This window comes from Pelobates fuscus, chromosome 10, assembly GCF_036172605.1.
Source record: "Pelobates fuscus isolate aPelFus1 chromosome 10, aPelFus1.pri, whole genome shotgun sequence".
Taxonomy (NCBI): domain Eukaryota; kingdom Metazoa; phylum Chordata; class Amphibia; order Anura; family Pelobatidae; genus Pelobates; species Pelobates fuscus.
Genome location: NC_086326.1, coordinates 140,334,115 through 140,349,283, shown reverse-complemented (window position 1 = coordinate 140,349,283; position 15,169 = coordinate 140,334,115).

Sequence of the window (15,169 nt, the reverse complement as noted above, 5' to 3'; positions counted from 1 at the left end):
GCGCCAAGCGGGTCCGAATTTCTCTCATTTGCTCCAATTCTTCGTAGACCTCCGAAGATGCGTAGAGGCAGAGCTAGCCCTATGCAGCTCCATAAGCTCCACTATCAAGGCTTTTTGGGGTCTGTTCCTAGCGCTGCATCGACAGCTTTACAACAAGTCTTTCAGCATTGATCTCATCAGCTGGTTATAACTTTTCTCCATTCACTGACTTGGTTACATAGTTACATAGTTATATAGCTGAAAAGAGACTTGCGTCCATCAAGACTTGCTAATCGTCCTTTAAGCTCATTCTCTGGTGTCAGGGAAAGGGACCCATCCCATCGCTGCCACCAAATCTGGTTGTGAACTCGCATGTGCACCCAAGTGTCACCGCCAAGACTCCTTTTCCTCGGGGCAACCAAAGCGTGGGATGATTTCCTTACACAGAATATGAGGGTGAAAAGTGAGCCACCACTTATTCAGTCACCATCAGCCATTTCCCTTTCTTGGGTTTAAATTTGAGGCGGTTTACTTGCAAGGGAATTTGAGTGTCACCGCCAGTACTGTCCTCTTCTTACATGATTATACCTCTCCGCGCATAATGCAGTGTTTATAGCCCAGTTTATAGCTTGTATAGCTGTCTCACCCAAACACTAGTTGAAACTTCGTGAACGGTGAAAAATAATTGGTTTTATTGTTACAAAGGTCACTCTTTTATACCTGGGGCCTCAACAGGAGGCCCTCAGGAGAACAATAGGATTGCAGCATTCCCGGCGCCTGGGTGTCTTTATCTGAATGGATCATATAATTAGCGGCCAGACACCTTGGCATATGATAAAAAGAACTGTAAAAATACATTGTTCACATGCCCACATCCCCAAACAAATGGTGTCCCTGGAAAGCTCTTGTAATGCCCAGTCTGTCCAAAAAGTCCTCTGAAATGGCTTGTCCTATTTAGGTGAAAGTCAAGTTTTCAGTGAGCCGTGGTTATCCTCCAATACTGGGCACCGTTCCAGGTCGCTGTATAGAAATTCCTAGTCACCGAAAAAACACAGCATTTTTCTTGGGTACATAGAGCTCCCTCAAGTCCAGGGTGTCATTGGATGACTCACCACCTCCTCTATCTCCCCTCCAAAAAACTCCATGCTAAATGGTCATTTGACCAGGCGCGCTTGTGAGAAAGTTTTAGCAGATTGCGTTGAGGGCAGAGCCTCACTCTTAATCAAGCCAAGTGGGTGCACTTTGAGCGAGCATCCGACTATTTGGCTGAATTTATGGACAATTAACTCAGTTACAAGGCTCAACCTGCTACCGCAGTATCCTTACCACTCTCAGGGCAATAGTGTGAACTGGCAGATATCAAGCCTGATATTATTGTCCCCTTGAAGGACAGTGTGCACTTTTATGGCCTAGTCGTAGAAGGTTAGGTGAGAGGTGGCTGCTCTTGCCGATCTCACAGCTCCTAGCTGTCAGGGTACCTGGAGTCTCTACCTTTGAGAGAGGTAGAGACTTAGAAGTTTATCCGTCCGGACGCCATGTCTCCTCGGTCTCCCGCGGTTCACTCGGTCTTGCTAACGCCGGCCGCGAGGGAGTCACTTCCTTTTATAACAGGAGGACCGGAGGTAGACGTCATGACGCCAACCCGAAACATCCTGCCACTCAAATCTCGGGAGACGAATCAGGACTCGCCGGAGGCGTGTCCTCTCTCCCTAGCCAGGATACTTAACGGTGGTTCTCTCATTCACACATTGCCCTGTCGTGGTTCTAGTCCGCCTAGTCACACAGTGCTTTGTTATTCACTTGTCTTTTGGTTCTGACCCGGCTTTGTTATTTATTCTCCTGCCTTTCTGTTATCCTTGACCCGGCTTGTCTCTCGCTTACCTGTCCTCTCGTTTCCTCGACCTCGGCTTGTCTCTGACCATTCTATTGTAGTTATACGTTAAGTCCGGCCATTCTAAGGACCGGTATACGTATCTGCTACTCTTTGTACTCTGCGTGTTGGATCCCTGACCCGATCCTGACATTACGACAGGGCCATGGATCCTGCAGGTACAAATTGTCAGCTTGGTTCTCCTGATCCTAGGTTTGACGCCATGGATCATAGGATGGATCAGATGGCTCTAGCACTACAGGCGCTGCTGTCTCGCCCTATTAATCCACCTGAGGAGAGGCGTAATACTTCTGCTTCTTCTGTGGGTTCGGGGTTAGAGGTAGCTACTGTAGGTGCTTCTTCCCGAGTTACCCCACCTGTACGTTATGCTGGTACTCCTGAGAGGTGTCGTGGCTTTTTGAACCAGATCAGTATTCATTTCGAGCTACAGCCTCGTTCATACCCTACTGATAGGGCAAAGGTGGGATTTATTATTACCTTACTCATTGAGAAAGCTCTGAGATGGGCTAATCCGTTGTGGGAGAATGATAATCCATTAGTCTATAACTATAATTCCTTTGTAGCTGCTTTTAAAAGAACTTTTGACCCTCCTGGCAGGAAGGCCAATGCAGCCAGATTACTGTTGCGCCTTAGACAAGACAACCAAACACTTGTGGATTATGCACTAGAGTTCAGGTCTTTGGCGGCAGAGGTAAAATGGAATGAACAAGCCTATATAGACGTATTCTTAAATGGTTTATCTGATGTAATACTTGACGAGGTAGCGACAAGAGAGCTTCCCGAGAACCTGGAGGATTTAATTTCCTTTATCTCTCGTATTGACGAACGTCTAAGGGAGAGACAGAATACTCGAGATAGAACCGCTAAATCTTCCCCTAGATTAGCACCATCGTTTCAAATTTCTGAAACCAAAGATCCACAGGTTTCAGAACCTATGCAGTTAGGCCTTACTCGTCTCTCAGAGGAGGAGAGACAGTACAGGAGAAGAGAGGGACTGTGTATGTATTGTGGGTCCAGAGGTCATGTACGTTTGAGCTGTCCCAGCCGTCCGGGAAACGCTCGCACCTAAGTTTCTCTAGAGGACAGACCTTGGGTGTTTCGATTTTGTCCTCTACTCATAACTACCAAGAACATAGACTCCTATTACCGGTCTCTTTAACTTGGGAGAAGGGAACTTTAGAAACTATGGCATTGATAGACTCCGGCGCTGCTGAGAATTTTATCGACCAAAAGTTTCTCACCAAACACACTATCCCATCCCAGTTAAGGAAGACACCCTTGGCTGTTGAAGCCATTGATGGTAGACCTTTAGTTGAGCCTGTGATTTTCCGGGAGACCACACCTCTTTACTTAACTACTGGTATTCTACACAAGGAGGAAATATCCCTACTACTCATTTCATCCCCTTCTGTTCCCATAGTCCTGGGATACTCCTGGCTTAAGAGACATAACCCCGTTATAGATTGGAAATCAGGGGAAATAGTTTCATGGGGCCAGAATTGTCAAGTGAATTGTTTAAAGAAAGTGTCACCTCTTTGTAGTGTCAACTCACTTAATAACGCTACTGACTCTACCAAAGTACAGATACCGTCCTTGTATCAAGATTTAAAGGCAGTATTTGACAAAAGAAAGGCTGATACCTTACCGCCACATAGGCCTTTTGATTGCAAAATTAATTTACTTTCTGGTACCATGCCCCCCAGGGGTCATGTATACCCTTTGTCCACGAATGAAAACTTAGTTCTAGAAGAGTATATTCGTGAAAACCTAGACAAGGGGTTCATTAGAAGATCCTCCTCTCCTGCTGGGGCTGGATTCTTTTTTGTTAAAAAGAAGGATGGTTCTTTAAGACCTTGCATTGACTACCGAGGCCTTAACAAGATAACCATCAGAAATGTTTATCCGATTCCCTTGATCACCGAGCTTTTTGATCGATTAAAAAATTCTAAAATTTTCACTAAGTTAGACCTTAGAGGTGCTTATAATTTGGTGAGAATCCACGACGGTGACGAGTGGAAAACTGCATTCAATACTCGATATGGGCACTATGAGTATACTGTAATGCCTTTTGGTCTCTGCAATGCTCCGGCAGTATTTCAGGACCTTATTAATGAGGTTCTTAGGGAGTTTCAAGATGACTGTGTAATTGTATACCTTGATGATATTCTTATACATTCCAGGGATATTGAGACTCACCACAGACAAGTCAGAAGGGTTTTACACAAACGTCTTCAGCATGGCTTGTACTGCAAACTAGAGAAATGCAGCTTTGACCAATCCCAAACTACTTTTCTTGGTTATGTGATTTCTGGGGAGGGGTTTGAAATGGATCCGGAGAAGCTCCAATCCATATTAGAGTGGCCTTTACCTCAGGGTCTCAAGGCTATCCAGAGATTCATTGGTTTCTCTAATTACTACAGACGTTTCATTAAGGGATACTCCTCTATCATTGCTCCCATCACCAACATGACCAAACAAGGGGCTGAGACTAAGAATTGGTCTACTGAAGCACTTCTGGCTTTTAAGACACTCAAAGAGCTGTTTGCTTCCGCACCAATTTTAGTTCACCCTGATACTACTCTACCTTTCCTACTCGAAGTTGACGCTTCTGAGACAGGTATAGGTGCTGTTCTGTCCCAAAGGTTGGGTGTAGATAAACCATTACATCCTTGTGGATACTTTTCCAAAAAATTGTCCGGTACTGAAAGCAGATATGACATTGGTGACAGGGAACTACTAGCGGTTATAATGGCCTTGAAGGAGTGGAGACATTTATTGGAGGGTACTTTGCATCCTGTTACTATTTTGACAGATCATAAAAACTTATCCTATATTGGGGAGGCTAAACGACTATCATCTAGACAGGTTCGTTGGTCCATATTTCTCACTCACTTCAACTACGTACTCACATATAGGCCAGGTTCTAAGAATTCTAAAGCCGACGCCTTATCTCGCCAATATGAACCTGCTGCCGTATCTGAGCCGGTTTTGTCCTCTATAGTACCCAAGTGTAACATTATCGCTAACACTACTCTCAAAGTTCATTCCCCGCTACTTGATCAGATAAGGAACTTGCAGCATCTGGCACCTAGACTGACTCCGGCTTCCAGACTTTTCGTTCCCCCTGAACTTCAATTGGAGCTCTTACAGTGTCTTCACGAGAGTAAGGTGGCTGGTCATCCGGGTGTTCGCAAGACGTATTCTTTGATCTCCAAGGATTTCTGGTGGCCGTCGTTACGGAAGGATATTAAGGATTTTATCGGGGTTTGTGTGGTCTGTACTAAAACTAAACTACCGCATACGCTTCCTTGTGGTCTTCTACAACCGCTGGAAATTCCTGACAAACCTTGGTCCTGTGTGGCAATGGACTTTATTGTGGATCTGCCTGTTTCTAAAAAGCACACTGTTATCCTCACCGTAGTCGATAGGTTTACCAAGATGGCACATTTCGTACCTTTGCCTAAACTCCCGACTTCTCCTGAATTGGCGGAAGTCTTTGCTAAAGAGATTTTTCGTTTGCATGGGATTCCTTCGGAGATCACTTCTGATAGAGGCTCCCAATTTGTTTCACGTTTTTGGAGGTCGTTCTGTTCTCAATTAGGCATCAAATTGAATTTTTCGTCCGCCTATCATCCTCAGTCTAACGGAGCTGCTGAACGAACTAACCAGAAGATTGAGCAATACTTACGTTGTTTTGTTTCCGAACACCAGGACGATTGGGTCGGTTTGATTCCTTGGGCAGAGTTTGCGCACAACAATCTTGTTTGTGACTCCACGCATTCAAGTCCCTTCTTCATGAACTATGGCTTTCATCCATCCATTCTTCCCCCGGTTTCTCCTTCCCAAGGAGTGCCGTCGGTTGATGTCCATGTGGCCAATTTGAGGAAGTTGTGGGATCAGACTCGACAGATTCTTCTACACAATTCTGTACTGGTAAAGAAACATGCTGACAAACGTAGAAGGGCGGCTCCGAATTTTGTTCCGGGCGATAGAGTGTGGTTGAGCACTAGGAATATTCGTCTTAAAGTTCCTTCCATGAAATTCGCCCCTCGTTATATTGGTCCCTACAGGATCTTGACTCGAATTAACCCAGTGGCATATCGTCTAGCTCTTCCAGCTACTTTACGCATCCTGAACTCCTTTCACGTGTCATTGTTGAAACCTCTAATCTGTAACAGATTCTCCTCCACAATCGCCCCTCCGCGCCCTGTTCAGGTGGAGGGTCAGGAAGAATATGAGGTTAACTCCATTATTGATTCTCGTGTCTCCCGGGGACGAGTACAATATTTAGTTGACTGGAAGGGATATGGTCCTGAGGAGAGGAGTTGGGTACCACAAGAGGATGTTCATGCTCCTCGTCTTCGCAGGGCATTTCACTCCCGCTTTCCATCTCGCCCCGGCTCCTTCCGCCCGGTGGGCGTATCTGAGGGGGGGGGTACTGTCAGGGTACCTGGAGTCTCTACCTTTGAGAGAGGTAGAGACTTAGAAGTTTATCCGTCCGGACGCCATGTCTCCTCGGTCTCCCGCGGTTCACTCGGTCTTGCTAACGCCGGCCGCGAGGGAGTCACTTCCTTTTATAACAGGAGGACCGGAGGTAGACGTCATGACGCCAACCCGAAACATCCTGCCACTCAAATCTCGGGAGACGAATCAGGACTCGCCGGAGGCGTGTCCTCTCTCCCTAGCCAGGATACTTAACGGTGGTTCTCTCATTCACACATTGCCCTGTCGTGGTTCTAGTCCGCCTAGTCACACAGTGCTTTGTTATTCACTTGTCTTTTGGTTCTGACCCGGCTTTGTTATTTATTCTCCTGCCTTTCTGTTATCCTTGACCCGGCTTGTCTCTCGCTTACCTGTCCTCTCGTTTCCTCGACCTCGGCTTGTCTCTGACCATTCTATTGTAGTTATACGTTAAGTCCGGCCATTCTAAGGACCGGTATACGTATCTGCTACTCTTTGTACTCTGCGTGTTGGATCCCTGACCCGATCCTGACACTAGCATGGTGGTCTTGCTCTTCTACTCCCCCACCCCCTCCCTCTGGACCAGTACAGGTAATCCTGTTCCCCACTAGACAAGCAGCACTCTACTAACCTGCACAACACAGAGCATACTAAGATGGCAGATGCACCTTCTCCTCATGGACAAGGCCCATCAATACTCCAGCACTGTTCCATTGACAGATTCCTGCGTAGGCTAGGTGAAGAGTGAGAGACTGGGAGAGGGGCCTTCTCTGGGCTCAAAGGTTAAAAAAGCAACAGAACCCTCAAGTATTAGCTCACATGAACCGAATGCCACAAGGGGCAGGTCCCCGAAGCATCTTTCTCAAAGGTAGAAGAATACTAACATATGAACCTTCTACGATTTGCCACTTGTGAAGGACTTGATCCTGATGGACATACTGTATTATCTTACAAAATTGCCGACCCCTTGATTTCCCCGCTGATGGTTACAATTTTTAATCATTTGTGAAAACTAGGGATTTTCTAGAGATGTTACAGGCATCTATATGTCGAATCCCTAGAATCGGGAAAGACCCTACCTAGCTTGTTGTCAAATTATGGACCAATTTATCTCATAAATCTGGATAGCAAAATATTTTCAAATATTTTGGCTGAAAGATTGAAAGTAATAATTGTAGATCAGATTCATCCAGACCAGTCTGGTTATATCTCGGGTAGATTGGGTGAAGATAACACTGGTAAATTGTTAGATCTCGGAGATATGTCTAAAAGCTTTTTCGACTGTCTCCTTGGCTTTGGATACCGAGAAGGCTTTCAATAGGGTTAATTGGGATTTTTTATCTGAGACATTGGACACATTTGGGATCCAGGGATTGTTTAGGAACAGTTATATGGCTCTTTATAGTAATCCCAGTGCCAATGTTACCAGTCCATTTCAGAAATCCTTTTTCTTTGGTATTTACAGTGGCATAAGGCAGGGCTGCCCTCTCGCTCCTCTTCTAAATGTACTTTCTATAGAACCTCTAGCAGCAATTGATAAGGTTGGCAGAGGAGATAAAGGGCATTGAAGTTATAAGCAGATGTATAAAGTCATACTGTATGCTGATGACATTCTGCTTACACTTACATCTCCCGAGACCTCGATTCTTGCGGTTTTTAAGAAATACAGCCTCTGTTCTAATTATAAGTTAAATCTACCTAAGAATCAACTTATTTCAAATGAATTGTCATCCAATCAAAAAGTTTTTTTTTAAATTAAGACCGTTTTGCTTCCATATATTACAATTCGCAGCAGTTTTTAGACAAGCCCACAAATCAGTGACACAGTAAAGGTCCCCCATCACAAGTGCCATAAAACAATATGGTCACAGATTTTGGTTACATAGTGATGTAAAAGTGCCGCGCGCGCATTCAAAGTGTCCATAGGAAAGCATTTCTCAATGCTTTCCTATGGACGCTCTGTGCGATGGAGGCGAAATGTGCCTCCAGCGTCGCAGATGCGCCTCTAGTGGCTGTCCAGAAGACAGCCACCAGAGGCTGGCTTAACCCCAAATGTAAACATAGCAGTTTCTTTGAAAATGCTATGTTTGCATCTGAAGGGTTAAAACCTGAGGGACCTGGCACCCAGACCACTTCATTGAGCTGAAGTGGTCTGGGTGACTATAGTGTCCCTTTAAGTATTCACAATGGATACATTTGGTGCTTGAGAAGAATTATTAAAATGCTTGGCCATATTTGCAATCATTGCTAGCATACTAAAAAGATCCATTCAATGTTCACTTTTATTGTACACATATTATGTGTTCAATATGATGTACTTGAATACTTGTGCAAATTACAGCGTCTATTATAAAAATGTGTATCTTAAACAGTATATAAAATCATTGCTTCATTTGTCACAAACAACAGAATTCTACCGTGGGAAATGCCAAACTCTATAGCCATGGGATAGACATGTCGTTTAGTTTTCCTTTGAATTCTATTTCCTTTAGTTAGATACAATACTGAAATAATTGAAGATGTATCCTAGATTACCCAGACGCTGTTCCAAGGCTTACACCAAGGGGTATATTGCAGCAGTTTCACTCTATCTTTAAACTTCCATATGCCTGACTTTCAAAACCCAACTTTTGTAATAGTTTAAGGCTCTCAAGTAACAACTCTACAGTTATCACTCATCAGCACTCTTGGACTGCTAGATTTATTTATTCAAGCTTTCAGCACTTATTTCATTTAATATTTAGTGTACAGAAGTGATAGAAGGATCCTCTGTAACGAATCACCTGGCACCCCGACTGGGTACCTCCGTTGATGGATGCTCAGAGCGCTTCCTGAGGGCTCCAAACACTCCAGACGACACCATAACCACCATAAACTCCTCCAGAGAGCAAGGCAGGAACAAGCTTTTACAAGAGCTTAGTAGTGATTTAGCAAGGGAGTATGACAAGCATAGCAATCTCTTGTAGCAGATTCCCCCAATAGGGGCGGCACTCCAAATTGAGGGTGAAGTAGAACTGAACTTTTATTCAAATACTCTGCTTTTATGCCCATTCTACAACCATAGTACCGCCCACAGGGTTTTGCAAAACAACCAATCAATACGTACAATACATTTAGACACTCCCACACAAAATCCTACCCTCTGCCTGTGATACAATTACCTTACACAATGGGTTAATATAATTATCACAGGCAGAGAAATACAGTTTTTACACATGTACTATAACTTTAAAAATATGCATTCAATCTAAATAAAAATTACATATTATTATTCAGCACACTTTTTTTTAAGATTGACAGAATTGACAGGTATACAAATGTTGCACAAAAGGTATTGTGTGGGCTTATGCAAAAGCCAAAGTGCGAACAGATCAAAAAAAGCATTGTGATACAGAGAGGCATATACAGGTAGTTATCTGGTAATGCAACGTTATGTTTTCGTAAGCGATTCTGTTCTGACAAGTTTCTAAACATTTTAAACAAACCAAAACAAATATAAACAAGTTTGAACGTACGGTCATGTTTCCTCGTTGCGGCACGAGGAACAGTAACTAAAATTTAAGGGGTGAGAGGGGGTGAAACACAGTTCAAGGATAGAGTGTGGTTTGGGGGTTTCCTACTTTGGAATTTCCGGTGGGGTTGTAGGAGGGGTGGTGGGGGGGGTGAGTAGGCGTCCCTGACCTGTGGGTTGTGTGATTTCTCGGTGTTGATTCAAATTGTAATTTTATATTTAAGACTAGCCAAGTCATGTGATTTTACTAAGACAGGGAATCGAGTATAGGTTGAGTAAACTGACTGCCTAATACCTTTCTCAGGTCTGGATTGACCTTCATCCGTGATAAATGTATCACTTTGCGTTTCTCTACTTTAATCCACAGGAGTCGACCGTGATACAGTTCTCGTACATACCAATACCAGTCCCATAACTCACTTTGTGCACAAGGGGTGTATGAGCTGAGCAGGTAGTTGTGATCCCTCATGTACTCATAGAGCGAATAATTATCTTTTACTATCTCGTCTTATCAATTTCTTTTTTTTTTTCCTCTTTAAGTGGCGGTGGAGGGTTCCATGAGCCACAGGTCCCATATTTTATTGCAATGTGTTGTGGTGTCATGAATGAGCGCTGATAAGCTGTCCATTGACCTGGCTTCGTTCATTTTCTTTTTTATGTCCGTGAGTGACGGGATTGTGGGTGCACCCCAGTGGGAGGCTATAGCTCTCCTAGTGGCCAAGGCTAGTTTGGCCAGTAGTTTGTTATGAGCTTGTGGTATACCCTCTAGCGGTTTGGATAGTAGCCACAGCCACGGGTCCCTTGGGATGGTGTTGTGTAGGACTCTTGAGGCCAGGGCTACTATGTTTGTCCAAATTTGTGTGATATACGGGCATTCCCACCACATATGGTAGTATGTTCCTTTTTGGCCGCACCCTTTCCAGCATCTATCCGATGCGGAAAGTCCCATTTGTTTGTGTTTTAGGGGAGTGTGGTACCAGCGCATCAGGGTTTTGTATGCCTGCTCTTTATGCGTTTCGCATATTGTTACCGTCGCTGTGGCTTCCCATATTGCGGACCAGTCTGTGGGGTCTGCGGGGGGTCCCAGATCTCTTTCCCATGCTATGACATACCCTGGTGGTCGGGTCCCTGTCGTTTTGAGCAATTGTGTGTAGGTTGTGGAGATCTGGCTTTTTTGTATGGGGGCATGGATACATGCCTGCTCAAAGGCTGTGGGGGGTGTAAGGCCGGCTTGTTTATATGTGGGGGTATCCAGGAGGTTTTTGATTTGCAGGTAGCGGAAGAAGTCGTGCATGGTGAGTGGTCTGGTTTGAGGTAAGTCCGTGAACGCAATGATTTTTTGGTTCCAGAAGAATTGATATGTCCTTACGAGGTCATTGTCTTCGTAGTGAGCGAAGTCTTTTGGGGTCATGCCCGGTGTGAAGTGTTTGTTTCTCAGGATTGGTGTCAAGGGCGAGGGGTTCATTGTGAGTGGATGTTTTATGGAGAGTTTGTTCCAGAGTGTAATGGAGGTGTCGAGTGCTGGTGTGGTGGGTGGGGGTTGTGGTCTTGCTTGTTTTGGGACCCAAATATAAAGGGAAGGGAAATCTTGGCCAAATAAGTCATGTTCAAGGTCCACCCATCTTTTCAACCCTATGGGGGCGTGCAGTGCCTTAATCTGTGCCAGTTGTGCTGCATTGAAATAATGGAGGAAGTGGGGTAAGCCAAAGCCTCCGGATCGTGTCGGGAGGTAGAGGATGTCTCTTCGTATCCTCCTTCACTCTACTTAAAAAGCTCAGAGAGATGCTGTTTTAATTTCTATTTTCGTCACGCACAAAATATAGACAGGCAGATTTGGCGTTTTATTTCAGCCTAGGTGCCCTCGAAGGCACAGATCAGTGACTCTCCAGTCCGTGCTGGAATTTGAGAACTCTCCTGTTGGCATCAGTAATCATTTAGTTAGACATTTACAACATAGTAATAGTCCTGATGCCACACAGGTTTAACCCCTTAAGGTTACATGACATGTGTGACATGTCATGATTCCCTTTTATTCCAGAAGTTTGGTCCTTAAGGGGTTAAACTTGGATTATACTAGTATTTATCTAATCTTTTTACCAGTATTATCATTTCAGCACACACGCAACTCTCTCAGTCTGTGCTAAAACCCAATGTTTCCTCCTGTTAACGTTAGAATCTCATCCCACTGGACTTTTCACACCATATAAAATAGCAAGAGGAAGATAGACCCATTATCTAAGAACGCAATGACAAGGATTTACTAAGACTACTGTAAGATGAACCTCTATACCGTCTCTGCTAGCAGCAGGACGATTTGGAGTATTGACAAGTTCTATTTTCTACTCCCGACCGCTGGACTTTATATTGCAACATAGTTGCTTTGTGCTGTATCATTTACCTCTAAACAGTAACGGCTAAACGGATGCTGATCAGATTGTATCAATTTAGATTCTACTGCTATACTTACAATAGTATCCATTTCTGTATGTAGACAACCAAACTAATCTACCTCTACAAAAAAAAAATTAAGTAAGGCTGCGCCAATGAAACTTGTAGAGAGTAAAAAGGAAAAATTAATAAATAGTCCAAAATAAAGTCTCACTAGAACAGCAGGGGAAGATCATAAGTACTTGGGAAAACTTCAGGGATGGGTACGTCAGAGTGGCTCAGGATATTCGTATATATAAATGGAGACAAGAAGGAAATATGAAGGCAACCAATAGTGCAATAAGTCAAGATCCAAAAATTAGATATATGTAAAAAGATGGTAATACACTCACATTTAAAGGGTTTGGAGGGATTCTCTTTGTTAGGGTTGCTGCCTGTCCACATATTGTCTGTTGATTAGCGCTAACCTATTGTTGTTTAGTGTGTAATCTACCTCTACACCTACAACTCTCATGTATGTGTATTGAGGCAGCATATTAGCGGTTAATTGATACTCTCTATTTGTATATATATTTGTTCACTGTATTCTAGAATTTTTATTCTATTTACAGTCTTAGGGAAAATGCACCAACTATCAATTTAGATCTCCCCATTACTGATTTTAATTAGTTACCGTTAAAAGTTAACTTTTGTCTTACTTTTTTGGTCTGGGCATCCCTCTCTCTCCTTTTGTTCTTCACACCCAGGATCCATGCCCTTCTTGCCCATTGACCAGACCAATTAACACTATAATCGACTGTAACGGAGCTCCAGTACTCCGACCGAGTACCTCCGCCAAGTCTGCTTCCTTGTAGCTATCAGGGACCCTGAAACACTTCAGACCCAGACGCCGAGGCTTGACTGGGATCACTTAGGGCCTTTTCCACCCTGGACCAAACACCAGACGACACATGATGAAGGTTGAACAGCAACTCTTTTATGAAATCAGCACACATGCAGCAAAACAACTCCTCCTCAGAGGAAAACAAAATGACAGTTAAAAACAGACAGTGTTTGAAAATATGACAGTTATTGGAAGTTGCAGAACTGTGCCAGTACCATTTAAAGGTCCAGAACAGTCTTTTAAAACACCAATAAGTCCAAATGGTATTTCTAACTGGCAAAATCTCCCAGTGACCATAGTCATATGGCAAGAGGCTGGTAATTAGTCCTCTCCAGGCACAAGTGGCGAAGGGCACTTCGTCACACATCTTCCCTCTGGGGGGGAGACTAACCAGGTACCTGACCTTCTGCCGGTTAGTACCTGAGTTAGTCGAGTAGCCCACCCACAACAAACAGTTAACAGAGTTGGCAAAAGCTGAAAAATCAGGACATGATTTCTAAACTGCCACCACTCCCTCATTTTCAGGCCCACCTACACAAATCTTATATCAAAACGTTCAGCTATCATTGCTGCCACTAAAAATGTCCACGGCTAAGCCATAGTCCTGATAGTTTTCACAATATGACCATTTGTTTGCAACTCACGACGTCCATTGACATTCATTGAAACTCCACTCTGCAAAGCTCACATTTGAAGGGCAATTTCTAAACTGCGACTGTGCCTTCATTGTTAATATCTCAGAGACATACTATACATCAAAATGTAGGTCTGGGTCTTGTGATTCTCACAATTTAAAGCTCTTCGCTGTAGGATTTATAGTTTTTCAAATACGACCGTTTGAAGATGGCAACCGCAAACATACTCTGACCTGTGCCAGGCTGCAGCAGCAAGTGATGTCATAGACAGGGCCTTTTGCACCTGCTAATGTTTTTATAACTGTATGTTTTAATGTAACTGTGAAGCACTTAAATGTGCTATATAAATAATAACAGTTACTCCGCCCACTCCAGTTGTAGACTACTGGTGGAGGCAAGAACACTTCACACAATTTCCCCAGAAATTGTAGCTTTTCTAGTTCTATTATATTACATTTACTGCCCCTCTCCATGTCTTCCTCCATTAATTCCATTATATTACATTTACTGCCCCTCTCCATGTATTACACACTGTATCTCTGTATTACACACTGTATCCCTGTATTACACTCAGTATCTCTGTATTACACACAGTATCTCTATATTACACACTGTATCCTTGTATTACACTCAGTATCTCTGTATTATATTGGAAACAAAGGCGGATGTGAGCTCCCCCAAGTCGTTGCCCAAGATCACATCAGCTGGCAAATCCTGCATAATCCCCACCTCCACATTCCCATACCCCACTCCCCAATCCAAATGTACCTTGGCAGTGGGGACTTTGTAAATTGCTCCCCCTGCCACTTGTATGGCCACACAGTCCCCAGTGAGATTTTTCTTTGGAACCAGATGATTCCGGACCAGAGTCAAGGTGGAACCAGAGTCACGTAATCCTTGTATACTCTTTCCCTCCATGTGTACCACCTGGCGGTGCCCCTGTCGGTTGTCTGAGGTGGCTTGTATGGGGTTCACTTCGTGCAGGGTTCCCAGGGGTTCTTCTTGGTAACAGTGTACCGCAGCTCGGTTATGGGGTGGTGGCCCCTGGTTATGCCAGGTTGGTCGGTTCCTGTTCCGTCGGCAATCTCTTTTAATATGTCCTTGCTGGTTGCAGGTATAGCAGCGGGTTGGCGGTCGTGTATTGTACCTGGGAGGGTACGAGTTGTTGCTTACCCCTGGTCGTGGATGGGCCGAAGTGGTCACTGCTGGAAGAGGGGCGGTAGATCCATAAGCGAACCGGTGTTGCCTGTTGTCTGTGACTTGTACCGACATCACATTGTGTAGTATCCCCAGGGGCTCTTCGGTCTGATTAAAAAATATCTCCTGGGTTGCTGGCTCCGCTTGGTAGTGGTGGGCGGCTGCTCTTGGTGCTGGATTCTGCCGTACCTGGCTCCATGCTTGGCGGCTCCGGTTCTGGGTAC